Source organism: Pelobates fuscus, chromosome 2 (assembly GCF_036172605.1).
Source record: "Pelobates fuscus isolate aPelFus1 chromosome 2, aPelFus1.pri, whole genome shotgun sequence".
NCBI lineage: Eukaryota > Metazoa > Chordata > Amphibia > Anura > Pelobatidae > Pelobates > Pelobates fuscus.
Window position 1 is genome coordinate 425,353,503 of NC_086318.1, and position 9,753 is coordinate 425,363,255.

Below are 9,753 nucleotides of genomic sequence, written 5' to 3' on the forward strand. Positions count from 1 at the left end.
ATAGCAGCAGGGGCACCAGGCGCCCGACATAGCTTGTACACGCATAGCTTGTGGCCGGTAGATGGCCTGTATTTTGTAAAATCTGAATTAAATAACCATCACAAATATCAGACGCGGAGGTGGAGGCACAGATTCCCAGCACACTCAGTATGGTAACAGGGAAGGGGGAATAAATATAGATTTTTAAATTATTATAAATGTAATAAAGGCTCCTATACAAACACTGCACCTCTATACACACACAATATACATGGATGAGCAGGTTCACCAGGGAGGGGCGCTGTGAAAATGTTTAGCACAGGGCATCTAAAGGCCACATTTTATGTAGGTTTGTGTCTGTTGTTCTTATATCACCCATCTGTATGTCTGTCTATCTAGGAGAGTGATTGCAAACGTGTTTGAACACTAGTGCTTAATTTTCTGCAGAAACCAAATAACTGGAAAAATAAAATATTGGAAATATTTCTCCCCTTCCTTCACGAATCCAGGAAAAAATCACAGGACGATATGACACAGAAAAAAGTAACCCTAAACCCTAATCCTACCCCTCACTCTACCCCTGAACCTAACCCTAAGGAATCTGCTATTAGCAGATGGATTTCCTAGTTAACCCCTTAAGGACACATGACATGTGTGACATGTCATAATTCCATTTTATTCCAGAAGTTTGGTCCTTAAGGGGCTCAACCCTTGGTGAGGACCTTTTCTGTGAAATATGTGCTATTTGGTAGTAGGAATCAGCCCTCCCCCCATCCGTTTGCAAAAAATTATAATTTACTTACCTGACATCCAGCAGCAGGTGAAGCACCCAGCACTGACAACACAGGGGGCCATGCACGGTCCAATCACAGGCTTCCAACAGCCGTTTTGGTGGCTCAGCGCACATGCCCACAATCTGAGCCTGCAAAGTCGCGTGTGCTGGAGGGTGAAAGTAGCCTGCATCACACAATTAAATATAATTCTGCATGTGCAGTCTTTGAAGCAGAAACAATACACACACATACTCCTACCACCATGACCAGTTCAAGTTACTGGCGTGGTCATGGTGGCTGGAGTAACCCTTTAAAATAGTAGAGAGCAGTTGGTGACAGCATTAAAACACTGGATATACTTGTAATGGCGTAATATCCTGCAATATGTTTTCTTTAGTTTTGTCTCTAAATGAAAGACAGACTTTAGTTAAGAAAATTTGTGTAATGCCCTCATACATAAATCATGCTGTAAATGTTTAACTGTTTATGGTGTGTGAATAAAATGCAAAAAAAAATTTCCTAGTCAAAGATGTGATTATTTTTCGGACTATGTTTCATTTCACCACCTCGACAATTACTGTCCCTTCCTACGTCGCCATCACATACCTCCTAATGGTGCCAAGTACTGCAGGACCATCCTGATCTCGTGGTCCTTCCTATCCCTGATGTGGAATTATTAAAAATTATTATTGTACTTGTATTGAATTATTGTACCAACTCCATTTTAACTTTATACTGTGACTTCTTCCTCCATTTTGTCCTCCTAACCTGACTTCTTCAATCCTCCATTTTGTCCTCATGACTTAACTCGTTCATTTTAAAACTACATTACGTGACTGAACTTCTCAACCCAATTAGTACAGTAGACAAAGACTGTGTTTTCCTGCAAGGACAAGTACCAGGAGGTGCTGGCTACTCCTTAAGACTTGTCGGCTACTCCTTAGGACTTGTAAGATAGTATAGTTTGAAGGCCACGAGAACACAGTAGTAATGAAATGTTCTATTCATAAGAGACCTTGCACCTGGACATGAAGCCTGATATCATTGACCGTGTAAAATGACGCTCAGGACCCCCTCATCCCCACCCGTGTCCAGAATAATCCCACCTCTGATGGGTGGGCACGGGACTAACCTCTTAACTTTACGAACCAATAGGTAAGACACTAACCCCGTCACTTAACAATTAATCCAATTGATGATGTTTATTTGCTGATATTCTAATAATCAATGATGACGCAAAATGCCTCTTAAAAGGGCCTGCGCGCCCGCTTTTACTGCACTTGCCAATAAACTTTCTCGAAGTTATTTTAACCTGAACCTTGTGTGTCAGACTTAATTACTTCAGCGTATATACGCAATTTAATTTTATTGATTTGGACAGGAACAGATAGACATTTGAACATTTTGGTTTACTTTCAAAAAGTACCATAACAACTTGGCGCCCAACGTGGGGCATCGGGCTATGTCCGGCCGGTGAGCCGTCCTAAGGAAGACAAGGGTGGACGGAGGAATCCGGGGGGAAGGAAAGGAGATTGATCACCTCCAGGTACACGGTAGAGACTTCTGCAGAGCCACCGGTATGTTCCGGCCCCTTTGATTGACCCGTCCACGTGTCTGTGACTGCTTCCCGGGAGGACATCAAAGACAGGTAATATCTTGCCCGGTGTCTCGTTACTCACTTGTTTACCTGCATTTTAGTCTATCTGTTGCCTGGGTGTGTTTGAATTGTGTTTGAATTGTTTGCTTGTTTCCCCATTTTGAGATAAAGGGGGGGTGGACCTGCAGGGGATTTGCCTGGGGTTCTGTCTTGCTTGTTTTCCCCTTTTTTTTGGGATAAAGGGGGGTGGACCTGAGGGGATTTGCCTGGGTCTTCAGTGTGTCTGTCTATCTGTTTGTATTTTACCCCTTTTGGGATAAAGGGGGGTGGACCTGTGGATTCGTTCCTGGGGGTCTTCTGTTGCCTGTTTTACCTCTTTTAGGAACCACGGTGCTGTGGTTGTAAGGAAAAAGGGGGGTTGACCTGTGGATGTGTTCCTGGGGGTCTTCTGTTGCCTGTTTACTTCTTTTAGGAGCCTCGTGGCTGTGGCTGTAAGGAAAAAGAAGTTGGTGGAACTGTGGGATCTGTGTAGAATCATATTTTCCTGTGATCCAATGGTGTGTCACTTTGATAGCCTAGCTAGCTTCACTGTGCACTTTCGGACCATCCAGCTCTAGTTGAGTTGGGGACGTCCTGGCCCGGACCCTTCGGCTCTAGTTGAGCTGAAGATCCACTGGTTATTTAATTGTGGTAGGAGACTAAGCCTTGTGGCAGGGGACTCAGTTTCCGGGGGGGATTCAGGCAGGTATTGCTTGTTTTCCGCATCACGCGGTAGTGAGACTTATAAGTGGGTTTTATAGGGGCACTACGGGAGTGAGGATAGAGGTGGCCACATTCTTGTGGACTGCTGTAACGAGGGAGGCTGGAAAGGATTTCGGACCGGTGTTAGCTGTTATCCTTGGCCGCTGGTAGTGAGACTTGAGGAAGTCATTCTCCGAGCGGGGACACTACGAGGTTGAGAAAGGTGACTTTGGAGTAAGCACATGTAGAAGGAAAGGGATTATTGTTGATTTTATTTTGAGCTGTAATGCATGCACTGTATTTCAATTGTATTGTTGTCTTGTCTGTTTAATTAGGAGTCTCATGAACTCCTGTGTCTGTCTCTAAGGATTTTTCCTTGCCTTTCATCTTTTCTAAACTTCCTATATTATTATACTATCCACTCCCATTTCTCTTGAAAGAGAAGTGATTGGTCACACACTTCTCACCTCGCTCCAATCCGTGTCTACCACCCCGGGTAGGCGGATTCAGTGACTGGTCTACGTTTTGGGAAGACGCACCTGAGAAAGTCCCACGGTTCTCGGGTGGCAGTCGAGCATTGTAGACGTTCCTGTTCAGTTTTTCCTTCTCTCTCCCTATATCTAGGACGCTGGTATAGGGGTAAAGGGATTATGGGACAGGATTTAAGCAAGCCCAGTAAGGGCTGGTTACCATGTGATTTAGTTGAAGACAGAGAGGGTGAGGAATTGGCTAAAGGTGTTGAAAAGATTGCGAAAGTATGTAGAATTGCTGTACCGACATGTGGAAGATTGCAACCAGAAAGTTGGCATAGGTTACTGACAGAAAAGAAAGGCAAGCTTACAGATAATGGTTTATTAAAGACTGCTGAAGCATGGTATAGAGTAGCGAAGGCTATTCAGCTAGAAGGTTGGGTTGAGGAAGAGATAAATCACAAAGGTGTGAAATTGTTTGTGTATCATAATAATTGTGTTGCTGGGGTCTATCCTCAGCCAGCGCCCAAAAATGGCGCCCGGGGAATGTCTATCCCCAAGGTTCAGTCAGCAATAAGTGATAGCCAGCTGACTATGTTCCCCACTCCCAACCCTCTTAACACCCATCCCACCACCTCCCCTGTCTGCCCGGTCCTGAATTCTGATGGATCTTTCTTTTCCCCTTCCCCGTCTTTAACATTCCCATCATCCTCATCCATCCCTACACTACCTGCAGTACCTCCCCCTGACATTTCATCTGCCATTCCTTCCCTACACTCCCTCTCCATTAATGATCCCCTCCCCTCTTCATCCGCCCAGCTAACCACCTCTTCCACCCTCACCCCGGCTCCTCCCTCTACACCCACCCCTACCAATCCCTCTCCGTCCCCTCCCATCTCCGCCCCAGTCCAATACCCCACCTCCTTTCCCTCCCCAGCCTGGCCCTACCCCTTCCCATATCCCATGGCCCTGCCCTATCCCGGATATCCACTACCCCTTCCCCAAGCCACTCCCCAGGTTCCGGTTATGCCCAGTCCGGCACAGGTTGCTCCGGGTGTGCCCACATCTAACATGGCCGCCACTCCTTCCCTTAACCCTAATGTAGTACCTTTTCCGGCCACCAATCTGGCGGCCCCCAGTTCGGCCCTGATGCCGGTAATCCCCGGTGACTACCTATCCCCAGGTTATGACTCGCTAGCCACCCCTGCATCTGGGGCTCGTTCCCAACCACCGATCCTTTCACCTCATGCGGGCCCTGCACCGCGCAAAAGAGCTAATATCATAGAATTCGATGATGACGAGATGGACAGGGTGTCCCATGTCTCATCGGAGCTTGCCGCGGGAGCCCCAACTCATCGTTCTATCGATGACCCCTTTGGCCACAAGGGTCGGGGAGAACAGGCCCCTCCTAAATATGTTGCTTTCAATCCCACTCAAGCTAGTGCTCTAATGAAATCACTCCCTGACCCAGAAAAACAGCCTATGCCCTTCTACCGAGGGATAGTTCAAATTCAAAAGACTTATTCCGCCGCATGACGTGATCTACTGAGCATTTGTGCTATTAAAGCAGGGGATGCATATTGGCCAAGTATGGCCCGACACCTTAGTACAGATCTGCTCAGCAGTGATGTTGATTACCCCTCTGGAGTAACTTTTTGCACCCAATTAAGAGAATGGGCTAAGGACAAACTTGCGGATCAGGCTGCTGGCCTTACTGATGTTATTCAAGATAAAGGAGAATCAGTGGAAAGGTTTCATGCAAGACTGTATCAAATGTTCACAGATTTGGGGTTTGATCTTACTGACAAGATTCATTCACAAATGCTGTCAGGTGCGTTTGTCCAAGGTGTTAAAGACTCTATACGCAAGGGAATCATTGCTGCACGTCCTGAATATAAGGTTGTTCCCCTGGATACCCTGCTTTTAGTTGCTAGAGGTTTGGAATCTGTTCAGACCCCAAGAAGATCCAATCCAGCTCCCCTCATGGTGGCTCGCGCTACCCCCGTCACCTCTGGCACCAAGAGAATCAGGTTAGAGGATGTAACTTGTTTCAATTGTGGGGCTCAGGGACACTACAGAGGTGACTGTCCGGAACCTAAAAAGGAACCAGGGGCACCCAAGAAGTTCTCTAAGCCTGCCCCAGGCCCCAAGACCGAGACAAAGGTCCCAATTGTTGAAGAACCAGATGATTAGGAAACTGGCAAGCCTGTGTCTGTAACCCCTGTAATGGCAGTGTCTACAGGGGATAAAGGGGGGCCACTCGCCACAGTGACTTTGCCTATTGAAGGCCACCCTACCACATTCCTTGTTGACACAGGTGCAGCCCGTAGTGTTCTGCGAGAACAAGACCTGCCAGACCCATCTTTTCTGTCAAATATCGATGTCTCTTGTGTTGGAGTGGATGGCCAGCCGAGACATAGCCCTCTAACAACTCCGCTACGAGTTGGTTCTAGCCTGCTCGCTCGCTTTGTAGTATCCTCCACATGCCCCATTAACCTGCTAGGTGCTGATGTTCTCTCACGCCTGCAAGCATCCATTACCTTTACCCCGGATGGGCAGGTAGAAATGTTTACACCTCTGTCTGTATCAGACACTTCAGCCCTATGCTCCTTGCCTCTGATGCTGCATTTAGAAAAGCCCCGTGAGGAAGCAGCAGAATTAAGATCTCACTTCCCAGAGGAGTTAAAAACACAGGTGCCCGCTAAGTTATGGTCCTCAGGTCCAGAGGACATAGGTCACCTAAATGTTCCCCCTGTGGTGGTGAAACTCATTCCAGGAGCTAAGCTACCAAGAAAACCACAATACCCCTTAAAACCAGCACAGTCTGCTGCCATTTCTATCCACATCAAGGCACTCTTAGAGAAGGGTGCCCTGGTCAAATGTAAATCTGAATGCAACACCCCATTATTTCCTGTAAAAAAGAAAACTCCAAAAGGTGAGCCAGAGAAGTACAGGATGGTCCAGAATCTCCGTGCTGTTAATGAAGCTACCGTCCTGGATACCCCTCTTGTACCAAATCCTCATACTCTGCTCTCTGGAGTCCCACCATCTGCAAAATTCTTCACAGTCATTGACCTGGCCAATGCCTTTTTTAGTGTCCCACTGGACCCTTCCTGTCAATACCTGTTTGCTTTCACTCATGAGATGCAACAATATACCTGGACTGTCATGCCCCAAGGGGCACAAAATTCTCCAAGTCAATTTGCAAAGGCCATGGGTACCATCCTTGATCCATGGCAAGCCGAGCACCCAGAAGTTGTTCTGCTCCAGTATGTGGATGATTTGTTACTCTGTGGAGATGATATACCCACTACTGAAAATTGCTCACTTAGTCTCCTTTGCTATTTGGCAGAACAAGGATGCAAAGCTTCGCTTATCAAGCTACAATTCTGCCAACCTTCAGTAATTTTCCTTGGACATTGCCTATCTCAAGGTACCAGACATCTTACTCGGGACCGGGTAAGAGCTGTGCTGGATATTCCGCCTCCAAGGACTTCTAAGTCTCTTCATGCCTTCCTGGGCCTCATTTCCTACTGCAGAGCATGGATCCCAGAAGCCTCTCTGCTCATGCAACCTCTCTATGATGCTCTTAAGTCTGACCCATTCTGTCTGGCCGCTGAAGCTCTGGACAATTTCAATGCTCTCAAACGGGCCATTGCTTCTGCTCCTGCCTTGGGCCTACCTGACTATTCCAAACCTTTCAAATTATTCGTCTCTGAAAGACAAGGCCATGCAACAGGAGTTCTCACCCAAACTAATGACTTAAGAGGTCGCCAGCGGCCTATTGGATACTTCTCATGCCAACTGGACGTTGTGGCCAGAGGGACTCCTTCCTGTCTCAGGGCAGTTTTTGCTGCGAGGGAACTCATAGAAAGAACCTCAGACCTGGTCCTTGGCCACCCTCTGGTTGTTTTGGCCCCTCATGACATCTCTGCTATTGTCAACCAAGTCCAGCTTAAGCACGTGTCTCCAGCCAGACACCTGCGCCTACAGTGTCATCTTCTCTTGCCTGACAACATTTCCATCCAAAGATGTCAAGTGCTTAATCCGTCCACTCTTCTTCCACTCCCTGAGGGGGGTATCTATTATGGATTTATCACAGATGAAACCTACATCTACCTGCTCTGTGGATGTATCAAGAAAGTCATGCATCCACATTTGTCATTTCATGAAGATGAGACACCTCTTTGTGAAGGCCCGGATTACGCCTTCTGCACCATGTGGTACTAGCCGAACATTACTCCTGAACCTTGCTATGAAGATGAGCTTTACCACTGGACCGATGTAAAGCTCACTGCACAAGACTTCTATTGTGACTCTGAAGGCAATAGCATGGTCTTGATCCAGCTACCTCAACAACTTAACTACCTTTACCGTCATTGGGATACTGCTATCCCACATATTCCTGTTACCAAGTTGAAGACAAGGTCATGGAATGATCTTGGGCCCATGGCAAAACTATGGGCCACCATGAATGAAGAACAGCTACAGGAAAATGGTATTGTCAAATACCCAACAACTGACCTCCTAGAAGCATGGCCACGCCATTTCCTGGAAAAGGAATTTCAAGATCTGGTCATAAAGAATGATTATGACCCAGAAACACCTCATGACTGTTTTGAACAGATGAAATGGAAACAGTGCACTTACCAACTGTGCATGAGAATCCATTACCAGATCCGGATCTTACCCTGTTTGTGGACGGATCAAGATATGCCGATGAAGGAGGAACATATCACACAGGATATGCCGTAACCACAACAGATGAAGTTATCAAATCATCATCCTTACCGCCAGCAATGTCTGCGCAAGAAGCTGAATTACAGGCTCTGACTTCAGCATGCAAAATTTCCGAGGGAAAACGTGCCAACATCTATACAGATTCAAGATATGCTCTGGGTGTGGCACATGACTTCGGCCTAATTTGGAAGACAAGAGGATTTCTTACCACCGCCGGTACACCAGTCAAACACAGCACTGCAATCAAGGAGCTAATGGATGCCCTCCTACTCCCCAAAGAAGTGGCCGTTTTGAAAGTCAAGGCCCATGGGAAATTGGATACAGATGAAGCAAAGGGCAACCATTTGGCTGATCAAGCTGCTAAGCTAGCGGCCAGGGATCTGCAGGAAGTGGATGAAGAAGTGTCCGGACAAGAAGAAGAAGAAGTCCCTATTTTTGCTCTGCAAACTCTTCCTACTGATTTGCGAATTTTACAAGAACAGCAAGCTGCAGTCACTCCTGAGGAAATCCAGAAATGGAAAAAGAAAGGAGCTGTCCAAAGGGACGGAATATATTACAACAACTTCAAATTTTGTCTTCCCAGAAATTTGTACCCAGCAGTGGTCCAATGGGCACATGGGCCTGCACACCTGTCAAAAGAACTGATGGCCGCCCTCATACAGAAGTATTATGAAGCACCTGGAATCACAACATTGATCAGCAATTTCTGCAAAGCCTGTGTCATTTGTGCAAAATGCAATCCAGGAAAACCAGTTAAGGTGCCTGCAAAACACCTGGCAAAGCCCATGTACCCCTTCCAGCGAATTCAAATTGACCACATCCAAATGCCCAAGAGTGGGCCCCATGAATATGCACTAGTTATAGTGGACATGTTCTCAGGATGGCCAGAGGCATACCCAGTGGCCAATATCACTGCAAAAACAACCGCAAGACGCCTACTTACCGAGATAGTATGTAGGTTCGGACTTCCAGAAGTCATTGAAAGCGACCAAGGCCCAGCCTTTACAGCAACAGTGACTAAAGAAATTTGGACTGCTCTAGGGGTGACTCTAGCCTTCCACACCCCTTACCACCCACAAAGTAGTGGTAAAGTGGAGCGCATGAATGGCACTCTAAAAACCAGAATGTTAAAAATGTCACAAGAAACAAAGATGCCCTGGCCAGAAAGCCTGCCAATAGCTTTATTTAGCGTTAGGCACACACCTAGAGGGAAGCATTCACTGTCCCCATATGAGGTTCTATTTGGGACAGCACCCAGGCTAGGTTGTTATTATCCGCAGCAGTTGCAACTCCAATCAGATGTTTTAGTAAACTATGTAACTGAACTTGCAAGTGTCCTAAACAAAATACATGCCCAAGTTTTCTCTTCAATTCCAGATCCCGAATTGGATACAGGTTCCCATAACCTACTTCCCGGAGATTGGGTCCTGGTCAAGAAGTTTGTGCGGAAAAA